Raw genomic sequence first — 12,995 nt, 5'->3', positions numbered from 1 at the left:
AAAGAGAAATTCCTAATGAGTATTTAGAACAGCATTGTTTGATGGCTTCACATCCATTTAACACTCATGGGATGAAAACATACCATGTGCCAGACATGAAAGTTGGTCTCTACCTTCGTGGGCTTTCCAATTTCTTGGATTTTTCTTGGTTCAGTTCCGCCCACTTTCCAAGGGAAACATTTGTGCTTAGTGTCACTTCTCCAGCTTCAAGCTTTCCATGGAGGGTTTGCAGACTCATCTGTTTTATATTCTGTTGTACAAATTATGAAGAAAGACTCGATCAAGAAAACTTGTTGAACAATACATAAAGCCCACCAGCCCACCATCTTCTTTGCAGTGACCCCTTAGAGGGGTCAGATAGGTGAGTGTTACTATCTAGTTAATCTTCACTACTGATGGATGTTCTCTGTCCGCAGGTAGAGTGATAATGGGAGTTTCTTCCTGTTTTTCCCTTTTCCCCATATTAACTATTACCCCCTTGACACAAGAACTGTGCTTTGAGCCCGGCTGAATTTTTATTGAATTTTCCTTTAAGTACTGTCTTTTTAGAAGCGTCTCTCTTCATTTTCTTCAGGGACCAGCAGGTAGCTGGATTTCGAAAGCATCTACTGCCAGAATAACGGGATAACATGTTATCAAAGACCACAAAAATAGAGTTTAAATGGTGGGCTAGGCAGACTTCAGAGATATCTGAGGCTTGGCACTACAATTAAAAATCATGATTTAAGTTGTAGCCAAAACCCTAGTTTCTCTTGGGCTGAAGTTTACAGCTCTCTTGAAGTTTTATCAGTCATAGCTCAATCATAACACCTGAGGGCAAAGAGAGAAAAATGAAATAAAGTTATCATGAGAGTCCCCTTCAGAGGCTGGCATGGGGAAGCCAGCAGACAGCATATGAGCAAACAGATTTCAGAGTTGGTTATTACTCCTGGGGCTTTCTGAACACAGGAGAATCCAGTGTATAATCAACCACAAGCCTTGTGGTCAGTATTGATGAGCTTTGGATCTCCTTGTATATTTCTCCTACCAACAGAACTTCACATTGTGCAAAACACATTTAATCAGTTTTGTTGGGCATTTTTGCTTGTTTGTTTGTTTGTTTGAATCAAATTTTTAGGAATTTGATTTTTTACATGCAAAGGGTTAGTTTTTTGGGTTAGTTAAGATAAAATTTTAACTTCATTTATCACAAGACATGGCTGGCTGCAGCAATACCATGGCAGCTACAACAGTAAGCATTTACTTCTAAGTGTTTTTGGTCCAATCTTGGCTTTGCCCCTGGGCAGCCAGTGCTTCATCTCTGCCCGCCAAGTGGTAAGAACAGAACCAGTAGTACGTGCATGTCTTAAGAAAAGAATTGCAAGGAATTGGTCTGTGCAGTCGTAGGTGCTAGCAAGGCAAGTTGGAAATCCACAGGGCAGCTGGAAACTCGGACAGGAGCTGACCTTGCAAAACATGGGCTGAAGTTCTTCCCTTTTTCATGGAAACCTTAGTTCTGCTCCTAAGAACTTCTCTCAACATCTAAACTATTTGTTTATTTATTTATTCGTTTATTTATTTATTTATTTTTGGCTGCGTTGGGTCTTAATTGCTGCACGCAGGCTCTCTCTAGTTGCAGCGAGTGGGGGCTACTCTTTGTTGTGGTGCGCGGGCTTCTCATAATGAGTTCTTTCCACCCCCAGTTCCTCAAGTCTTCCTTTCCTTACTGGATATCTGAAATATCTATTTGTGATTGTTTAATCTCCCTGGTGAGAATGGACTCTTCCAAGCTTGATCTCTGTACCTTTTGATTGTTTCTTTATTTATCATCTTCATGCCCAGAACAGAAATTTGACAAGAATATATGTTCAGATAATACTTGGTGCATGGATGAATGACTACGATTTTAATGCACAGAAATCTCTTGCATTCCTATACACTAACAACGAAAGATGAGAAGGAGAAATTAAGAAAACAATCCCTTTCAAAATTGCAACAAAAAGAATAAAATACCTAGGAATAAACCTACCTAAGGAGGTAAAAGACCTGTACTCAGAAAATTATAACACACTGATGAAAGAAATCAAAGATGACACAAACAGATGGAGAGATATACCATGTTCTTGGATTGGAAGAATCAATATTGTGAACATAAGTACACTACCCAAAGCAGTCTACAGATTCAATGCAATCCCTATCAAATTACCAATGGAATTTTTTAGGAAACTAGAACAAAAAATCTTAAAATTTGTATGGAGACACAAAATAACCTGAATAGCCAAAGCAGTCTTGAGGGAAAAAAAATGGAGCTGGAAGAATCAGGCTCCCTGACTTCAGACTATACCACAAAGCTACAGTAATCAAGACAATATGGTACTGGCACAAAAACAGAAATACAGATCAGTGGAACAGGATAGAAAGCTCAGTGATAAACCCATGAACATATGGTCAACTTATCTTTGATAAAGGAGGCAAGAATATACAATAGAGAAAAGACAGTCTCTTCAATAAGTTGTGCTGGGAAAACTGGACAGTTACATGTAAAAGGATGAAATTAGCACACACCCTAACACTATACACAAAAATAAACTCAAAATGAATTAAAGACCTGAATGTAAGACCAGACACTCTAAAACTCTTAGAGAAAAACATAGGAAGAACACTCTTTGACATAAATCACAACAAGATCTTTTTTAACCCACTTCCTAGAGTAATGGAAATAAAACCAAAAATAAACAAATGGAACCTAATGAAACTTAAAAGCTTTTGCACAGCAAAGGAAACCATAAGCAACGAAAAGACAACGCTCAGAATGGGAGAAAATATTTGCAAATGAATCAGCAGACAAAGGATTAATCTCCAAAATATATAAATAGCTCGTGCAGCTCAATATTACAAAACAAACAACCCATTCCAAAAATGGGCAGAAGACTTAAATAGACTTTTCTCCAAAGAAGATATACAGATGGCCAAGATGCATGTGAAAAGCTGCTCAACATTACTAGTTATTAGAGAAATGCAAATCAAAACTACAATGAGGTATCACCTCACACTGGTTAGAATGGGTCTTATCAGAAAATCTACAAACAACAAATGCTGGAGAGGGTGTGGAGAAAACGGAACCCTCTTGCACTGTTGTTGGGAATGTAAATTGATACAGCCACTATGGAGAACAGTATGGAGGTTCCTTAAAAAACTAAAAATAGAAGTACCATATGACCCAGAAATCCCACTACTAGGCATACACCCAGAGAAAACCATAATTCAAGAAGACAATGCACCCCAATGTTCATTGCAGTGCTATTTACAATAGCCAGGTCATGGAAGCAACTAAATGCCCATTGACAGATGAATGGGTAAAGAAGATATGGTACATATATACAATGGAATATTACTCAACCATAAAAACGAACGAAATTGGGTCATTTGTAGAGACGTGGATGGACCTAGAGACTGTCATACAGAGTGAAGTGAGTCAGAAATAGAAAAACAAATATCCTATATTATTGCATGTATGTAGAATCTAGAAAAATGGTACAGAAGAACCAGTTTGCAAGGTAGAAATAGAGACCCAGATGTTTGTAGAGAACAAATGTATGGACACTAAGGGGGGAAAGCGGGGTGGGGGTGGTGGTGGGATGAATTGGGAGATTGGGATTGACATATATACACTAATATGTACAAAGTAGATAACTAATAAGAACCTGCTGTATAAAAACTAAATAAAATAAAAGTGAACAAAATAAAACAAAAAATAATACAATTTTATTTAGAGGGAGCAAAAAATACATGTAAAACATGACAATGCTTCACCTTCTCTAGTTCAATTATCATGTTTTCAGATTTTCACTCCACATTTTCTGTTCTGTTGACAAGTACCTATCAGTTCCCAATTTAATATCAATGTAAAGCAAATCATCTATATAAAAGAGAAGAAAAAGAGTACTTACCACGTACATTGTTGAGAAGGTTAAGTTAGCACTATAATTACACGTGCCATTTCTCTTCACACTTATTCTGCTTGTTTTCTGAAACTATAGCTCAGAGGAATGTGAAATCTGTAACCCGGTCTCTGTCAAGAGTGAACCATGAAAAGATCAAATGGGCAGGACCAGGATTTCAAGAGAGATCTGAGTCGTTGAGGAAATAAAGAGTATCCCTAAATAACTCATTTGCAAAATAAGCATTTGCTCTATCAAAAATGTACACTCTAAGACCCATTGGATTATGGTGTATGAGCCCTGAATACTCTTGCTTTGGCCAATGCAGGAAACACACTTCATGTCCCTTGTCCCTTTGTGCCTCCTCTGTCATTGCAGGTAATGTGACGAGCTCTGATGCATTGCAGTGTGTTCTTTAAGAGGTGTTCATGGTGGTGCCGAGGGCCCCAGACATGAAACCACAGGAGAAACAATGAAAGAAAGCATCAGTGTTTACCGGGTGAGAAAAGGAAAAAGCTCATGGCTGGGACGAAGATGGGATGGAAACTCTTCTTAAGGATTGGAAGGGCCATCATGTCAATGGAGTCTTTTTTTTTTAAGTGAATTCCACTTAAAAGTTCAAGTAGAAGTTAAAAGGCAACCGATTTGGGCCCTAATCCAAGGAAGGAAGAGTGGTCTTTGGTGTCTCTGCCTCTTCTTGTAAGGACACCAGTCCTATTAGATTAGGGCCCATGCTTATGACCTCATTTCATCTTCATTACTTCCCTAAAGGTCTTAGGACTTCAATAATTCAGTCCGTAAGAATTTCAGGGAGATTTGCAGCAATGTGGATGCAACTAGAGATTATCACACTAAGTGAAGGAAGTCAGACAGAGAAAGATAAATACCAACCGATATCACTTTATTTGTGGTATCTAAAATATAACACAAATGAACTTATCTATGAAACAGAAACAGACTCACAGACATAGAGACTTGTGGTTGCCAAGGGGGAGGGGGTTGGGGGAGGGATGGAGTGGGGACTTTGGGTAAGCAGATGTAAGCTATTCTATATAGAATGGATAAACAACAGGGTCATACTGTATAGCACAGGGAGCTATATTCAATATCCTGTGACAAACCATCATGGAAAAGAATATTAAAAAAAGAATGTATATATATATGTATAACTGACTCACTTTGCTGTACAACAGAAATTAAAGCAACATTGTAAATCAACTATACCTCAATAAAAAAATGAAAAACATAAAATAAACAGGAGAAATTATATCAGAAAAAATAAAGAGTTTCGGGGAGACACAATTCAGCCCATAACATTATCCAAAGATGCAGTGAGTGCCTGAGTGGTCACATAGTCTTTGCTAGAACATTTCCAGTGAATGTCCTGACATTGAGAATCATCATAGAGGCGTGGATTGGTATTTGGAAACTCTTCATTCATGCTTTGACTTGGGCTTGAGACCTGAGGGATTATGATTTAATAAAACACTTTCGTTCCACCATATTGAATAGATATTGATGACCTTCTCTGAGCAGAATGATGTACAGAGAGCTTTGTGAGACCCCAGGATGGGCTGTCTTTGCCTCCTGCCCCTAGAGGGTTATAATCAGGCTAATGAAAAGAAATTGTTAATAATCGGGCTTCCCTGGTGGCGCAGTGGATAGGAATCTGCCTGCCAGTGCAGGGAACACAGGTTCGAGCCCTGGTCCGGGAAGATCCCACATGCTGCGGAGCAACTAAAACTGTGTGCCACAACTAGTGAGCCTGTGCTCTAGAGCCCGCGAGCCACAACTACTGAGCCCGCGTGCCACAACTACTGAAGCTCGTGCGCCTAGAGCCCATGCTCGACAACAAGAGAAGCCACCACAATGAGAAGCCCACGCACAGCAACAGAGTAGCTCCTGCTCATTGCAACTAGAGAAAGCCAGTGCCCAGCAACAAAGACCCAATGTGGCCAAAAATAAATTAAAAAAAAAAGAAATGGTTAATAATTTCTAAGCTGACACTAGGCACTATTATAAGCTTGTTTGACATATTGACTCCTTCACCCACAGATCTTTTTGAGGTAGGTATTACACAAAAAATAGTATTTATTGTGTGACTTTACAGATGTGGAGACATCATGTAACTCACCTTAAATCACCCAGTTAATAGGTGGTGGACCCCTAGGTACCCATAGGTGCTTGCTGGCTCCAGAGCTGCCCCTGATCAGCTCTGTGCATGACTGAATTTTCAGTGTGTTGTGTAGATATAGAGCATTCTTAAAACTATTAGAAAAATTACCCCCGGCTACTGCTTTTCATCAAAGGGATCAGTTTGTTGGAGTTAGCTTTTCTGAATTTTCAAAACGCTTGTGTTTCCAACCACATCCCCTATAAGGCCCATTTTCTTCTTTTTACTAAGGTTCTTTGAAGGCCTTTTGAGGAAGGAAGAAAACTGCGAGTCCCGGGGTGTGATTATATCATAACCTTTGAGCGTCTGTCTTTCAGACTAAAGAATGGGCTCATGTCTTTGTGTTGTTAGGGACTGTATTGCTTGCCAAGGAACCTTGCTTTCCGGAACACCAGAAACCAGTCAAGCATCATCAGCCTGGGACCGGACTTTTTTCGTTCTCAGAGAGAAATAAATAAAACACTATTGCTGCCCTGGAAGAGAGCGCCTGCCAACTTCCTCTGCAATAATTAAGTTTTCAGGCTTCAGTATCAGCTGGACCAGATACTAATGAGATGCTAAAGTGCTCAAAGAAGTTACATCAACATTTTAAAGCTTTCCCTGCTCCAGGGAAGCATCTTAGTTTCAAATGCAGTCTCTGATGGGTAAAGGTGAGGAAGAGTGTCTTCTGATGGATGGGCTGTCAGAGGAAATCGAATGTGACCAGCTGCTTGCTCAGAGATGGAAAGGAAATTGGTCACTACGTAGAACCTGACGTCACCTCTGGGGAATGTCAGCAGCTTCCTCTGGGTTCACGTGCAGTGTCTACACAAGAGGTGAGTGGTGGGGCTGGAGTTTGAACCCAGGCACGGGGGGTCCTACCCTTCATGCTCATAACCACACTCTATTTTGCCTTTAATACAGAAAAGTGAGGCTTCTCTCTTGGCCAGTGACTCCATGACCCTCAGCAAGTCAATTCAACTCTAGGAATCTCAGCTTTTCCTCTTAACAGAAAAGGTAAGCTCAGTCTATCTCCCAAGCCCCGTTGTTCTATGAATATGATATAATATCATTATTTATCAGTCGGTCAATCAACAAGGGTCCATGCTTCCAGGTGCTTCTTGAGGCATAATGGGCAAAACAGTGAGTGAGACATTTCGTATAATTGACAATTTGTAAAATGCAAATCATGAAGCAGGTGTGTTGTTATCACCATCATCATCATCATTATTATTATCAACAGCAGCAGCAGCAGCATTTCTGCTCCTGAAAATAACTCAGGGGGCTCCCTGGTTATGTCTCTGGGATGTTAAAAACCTAAACTAGAGACCACCATCCAGGTGTGTTGAGAACAGAAGGGGCCATAGCTTAGCTACATTCAGCCCTTATTGGACTCCTTTTACTAAACTTTAAAAGATGCTAATAGTCACAGCATTAAAGCTGTCCAATGCTCCCTCTGTAACCTTTGTTCTAACACAAGGTGCTGCAGACTGTCCTGCAGTCACTTGGTTCCAAGCTCTCAGACTCCCCTTAGCCGTGGCACTTAAAGCTGCCCGCCCTTGACCGCACCTGCTGCGTGGAGCTTAGCTCTACCTCGTGGCTCCATCTCAGAAAGCTGATCTTTCCATAACACACTTCAGCAGTGGAGTGCTTGCAAAGGAGAGAGTGGGGTGCGTCTAAGGATGTGTGCAGGCAACTCAAGTTTTCCTGCCTGAGGAATCCCCGCTAGTGGGCATTGAACAAAGCAGTGGCCTGGCCCTTTGCCTGGTGTAGCCGAGATGAGTGGGCAGCTCCCAGGCAGGTGGCCTGAGGACCACGGGGCACATTTGTACTCATTCTACGTTACAGGAGGGACCTGATCCCTCTTTCGCTCTGCTTGCTACCGGGAGTCCAGGAGACTTTTATATTTACTCCTACTGCCCTTAGAACCTCTTTTTGATTCTTAAATCAGGTTGTGTAAACTTTCAGTCTATTCCCCATAGTCCATCCACTACCTCTCCCCCTGGCCTTTCTATTTCTTCCTTAGTTCTGTGCCCCTATTTTAATCTCGCCATCAAATACTCCATTCCTTTCTATTTTATATTGGTGATAATGCATTTCCAACAGTCTTTAGAACTGCGGTTATATGTGGGTAGATACCCTGCATAGATGTCTATGCAGCAGAGTGCAGAGTCTGGAGCCACATGACATAGATTCAAATCCTGGTTCTACCACACTTTCCGTGACCTTGGGCTAGTTGTTTCATCTGTCCAAGCCTTGGTTTCTTTCTCTTTTATTTATTTTTAATTTATTTTTTTAATTTTTGGCTGCGCTGGGTCTTCGTTGCTGCGTGCAGGCTTTCTCTAGTTGGGGCGAGCGGGAGCTACTCTCCATTGCGACGCACAGGCTTCTCATTGCAGTGGCTTCTCTTGTTGTGGAGCATGGGCTCTAGGTGCATGGGCGTCAGTAGTTGTGGCTCACAGGCTCAGTGGTTGTGGCTCACGGGCTCCAGAGCACAGGCTCAGTAGTTGTGGTGCATGGGCTTAGTTGCTCCACGGCATGTGGGATCTTCCCGGACCAGGGCTCAAACCCATGTACCCTGCATTGGCAGGCGGATTGTTAACCACTGCACCACCAGGGAAGTCCTCTCTCTTTTTTTTAATTTTTATTTTATATTGCAGTATAGTTGATTTACAATGTTGTGCTAGTTTCAGGTGTACAGCAAAGTGATTCAGTTATACATATATATCTATTCTTTTTCAGATTCTTTTCCCATATAGATTATTACAGAATATTGAGCGAGTGTGTGTGTGTGTGTGTGTGTATATATATATATACATATATATATGTGTGTATATATATATACATATATATATGTGTATATATATATGTATGTGTATATATACACACACACACACACACACACACACACACACACACACACACACATATATATATATATATATATATATATATATATATATATATATATATATATATATATATATATATATATATATATGTGGCCCTGTGCTATGCTGTAGGTCCTTGCCTTGGTTTCTTAATCTTTTCAAAATACTCATTCTATGCAATGGAAGGGTCCTTTGGTTTGTTTTAGGGCCAATATGCGATTTTTCTAAAGTTCCCAAGTTTTTTCAGATCATCTTTTCTTTACAGCAACCAGGAAGGTAGAGAATGGAGAACTGAATTTGCTGAATGATTTTCAAGCACCCGGTTTTTAAAGTGATGGATACAGCAATCCTCTAGGATATAACTGATTTTTTCTCCATTTCACAGTAAGAGACCAAGGCTCTGGAAGTTTACATGCCAAGATCATTCATGAACTAAACAAGTAAAATGAGGTTTGAGTCCCATTCATCCGACTCCAGGGTCTGTGCTTTGTCAGCTACGACAAAGCATGATGATAAGCATTAAAGAAACACTTATTGAACTTCATGGATGTTTTCACTGGCTGCTGCATTAGTGGGACGACACCCTGAATCATGACTGAACACCCATTTCTTCATGAATGCTGAAAGGTTAAAGTGAACGTACTAAGATCAATCAGAGGCTTTGACCCTCTGGGGAAGCGTTTGGAAGCAAACACTTCCGCATGGAGCCAGATGGTTGTTAAGCATCTCATTTCACTGTGTGCAAAAGATGAAATGAATAGCAAAATGAAACAACACAAAGACAAAATGAAATGGGAAACGTTTAGAGGGGGGCTTTCTCTATAAAGAAGTCATCCCTTGAGGTTCAATCAATACAAGGCTACTCATATTCTTTTTGTTTTTGTTTTTGTTTTTTTTGTTTTGCGGTACACGGGCCTCTCACTGTTGTGGCCTCTGCCGTTGTGGAGCACAGGCTCTGGACTCACAGGCTCAGCGGCCATGGCTCACGGGCCCAGCCACTCCGCGGCATGTGGAATCTTCCCAGACCGGGGCATGAACCTGTGTCCCCTGCATCGGCAGGCAGACTCTCAACCACTGCGCCACCAGGGAAGCCCCAAGGCTACTCATATTCTGCATTGTACATGGGTTCATTAAAAAATCAGTGGCCTCACCAATCAATAAAGCTTTGGGGAGACACAGGCCTGTCTGACAGCACAGAGGCTGCAAATTGCAGAATAGTAGACATCTACTCTCCAGGAAGAAGGAGTTCTTTCAAGTCAAATCAATAGGCCCACATCTCCAGCCTACATAAACTGTGGAATGTTAATGGAGTTGTTTAAAAAAACCAAGGTTAATAAGCCCTGTTTTTATTTGTTTAACTTCAGAGGTCAATATCGTGGGGTACCCTTGCCTGAAGAGAGCAAAATTACGAAGGGAAGAAAAAGTGTTTTTCACCTGCCTGCCAGGGAAGGCCATGAACATATAGAAATCAATTACTTTAACATGGAGATGCCGGCTGTGTAGGGTGCATGTTTCGGAGGTTCACTTGCGGATGTTACTTGGTAGGTTTGCTTCTCAGGGTGGAGCGTAGCCTGCCGCCTCAGGGCGTGGCCTTCCCAAGTCCCAGGCATAAATGCACCAGCTAGAATCCTTGTTATAAGGCTTGAGTTCTTACTAATTCAGGGCTTCTCAACCCTGCCATTTGCAGTCTGGTAATCCTTTGTTGTGAGGGTCCATCCTGTACATTGTACAGTGTTTATCAGCATCCCTAGCCTCTACCCACTAGATGCCAGAGACAACCACTTGCCTGAGTTGTAACAACCAACAATGTCTCCAGACCTTGCTAAATGTCCCCTGGAACATCTTTTACCCTCAGGGTAAAATTGTCCCTGGGTGAGAACTGAATTCTACTTGCAGAAAAAAAAGGTGGAAAGGAGGATAATATCTTGGATCTCGTAAAATCTCATAAACTAATCTTTAGAAGGTGGGGGCTTCATGATGATTGGAACCAGAGATGAAACCGTGACTGGACCCTTGCTCCTGTTTCTTGTTTCTATGCATCCCTTTTATTTCTCCAGATAAGCTTCTTCACACATCAGGGACCATGACTGCGAGTGGATTGAAGCTCATATCTGTGCAACTCTGTGTTAAGGATGGAAAAGAATCTTTTCCAACCAAGTTCAGTCCAAAAGCTGCTAAGAATGGCTCTAGTCCAGCTTAGGTAACATAACTTACTGCAAGTCAGTTCTGGACCTGTCTGTGTTGGGAGGCAACTGAAGGACTCCAGATGGCTCATACAATCTCCTGTTGGGCAGGGGTTTCCTGCTAAGGAGAAAGGAAGAAGCTTTTCTCATTCATTCATTCATCCATCCCTCTGTCAATCAATCATATACGTTGTACCATTCACTGTCTTGAGCACTGAGGATATGAAGATGAAAGCTCACCTGTGTCCTGCCTCTGAAAGGTTTTCAGTGTCGTTTATTAGATATGCAGCTAAACTGGGAGAAAGTGCTAGGTCATATCAGCAGATGGTGATAAGGAACTCTATTTTATGATTTGGGAAATGATTGAAAAGGGTCTGGAAGTAGATATAGGAGGCATGAGGGAGCAGACAGAATTTGATTAGGAAGACAATGAGAAGTAAGGCGTTCTCATAGTTGAAAAAGCCTTGGCTCTTTTTTTATAAATGCTCAACCTGCTTGGGAAAATAGGGGAGGTATCAATTGTCTCAAAGCTCCGATTGTAGGGGAAGTGTTGGAGATGATGTCGAAGGACAAGTGTTACCAAGGCTGTCCCCTCAGGATCATACCCCTGCCCCTCCCTCAGATAGAAACCTATTCTCTTATCTAAGTGTCAGGAGGAAGCTGCAAAGGGAAAAAACAAGAACCAGTTAGAACCAATGATGTCCAAGATGGCAGAAGAGTTGACTTCCAGTGGACCTTGAGCCTCCTTATAGGCTTATTGTAGTACATTAGCTAAATGACACACCCACAGGTGCCATGACAGTTGACAATTGACATGACAACAACCAGAAAGCTCAAATAAGGACTAAAAAGGAGAGTTGCATCAATTCCTAGTCCAAACCATGCCCTTGTTCTTGGGTAACTCATGAATATTCTTCCCACTCTTTCCAAATCCCTCCCTTTTACCTTGACCCTCTTCTATATATGGTGTCTGCCTGAATTGGCTTGAGGAGTTAATTTGTGAACTAGGTTCCTGCTTCTCCATTCTTTGGCCATTGAACAAAGCCTGTGCTGTTCCATTCTCAACGTCGGTTTTGTTATTTTGAATCAGATCAGAAAAAGAACCTCTCTGGCCGAGACAGGGGGTCTCCACCCAGGCTAGGACCCCGGTGTATGCCTGGTCGACCAATTTGTTAATAGAAGCATGAAGAGCATGCCAGCTGAGCCAAGGAGTTTGGGGTTTACTCTTTGATCAGAGAAGGGTCATTTTAGACAATGGTCAATGGGTGAGAATTTTTGAAAATTAGCTTTGAAAATAATGAAATTGACAACAATGTAGCATGTGGATAGGATAGAGGAAAGGTTATTTCTAAAGTTCTCTTCCAAAGATCCAAACATTCTACTGGAATTCTTGTTTCCTTTATAGCATTTACCCCTGGCTGGAATTTTTCTTTAACTTGTTTCTTTGCTTTGTTCTGTCTTTTGCCCACAATAGAACGTGATCTCTATGGGTTCTCACAAGTCTCCGGGGTTCACTTCTGTATCTACGTCCAGCACAGCATCTGGTATATACAGGGTGTTCAGTAAATATTCCCTGAGCTTGTTCATTCATCCATCTATTTTTCATTTATTCAGTCATGCATATATCCAGTCATCTGTTCAATGCAGCACTTAATGAATACCTACTCCAGTAGGTTCATTAAAAAAGAGCATTCTTGGTGAATATGGGGGTATTTGGAAGAAAATAATACCCAGGTTGATAAACAGAAACTGAGATGTTTCCACTGGTGCTTCTGTGTCTCTTTTTATTTATTTTTTAATGATTTTTTTTATGTGGACCATTTTTAAAGTCTTTATTGAATTTGTTACA

The 12,995-nt window shown here is 41.2% G+C and overlaps 1 long non-coding RNA gene across 1 annotated transcript; it reads left to right on the top strand.

Annotated features, from left to right (window-relative positions):
* Positions 1–6,487: 6,487 nt before the first annotated feature.
* LOC132502305 (uncharacterized) lies at positions 6,488–9,299 on the top strand. Its single transcript, XR_009534470.1, has 3 exons — positions 6,488–6,908; positions 6,997–7,089; positions 9,229–9,299. It is a non-coding gene; the product is annotated as an uncharacterized LOC132502305 (long non-coding RNA).
* The last annotated feature ends 3,696 nt before the right edge of the window (positions 9,300–12,995 follow it).

The sequence above is a fragment of the Mesoplodon densirostris genome, chromosome 15 (assembly GCF_025265405.1).
Source record: "Mesoplodon densirostris isolate mMesDen1 chromosome 15, mMesDen1 primary haplotype, whole genome shotgun sequence".
Classification (NCBI taxonomy): Eukaryota; Metazoa; Chordata; class Mammalia; order Artiodactyla; family Ziphiidae; genus Mesoplodon; species Mesoplodon densirostris.
This window is presented reverse-complemented; position numbering and strand designations above follow the sequence as displayed.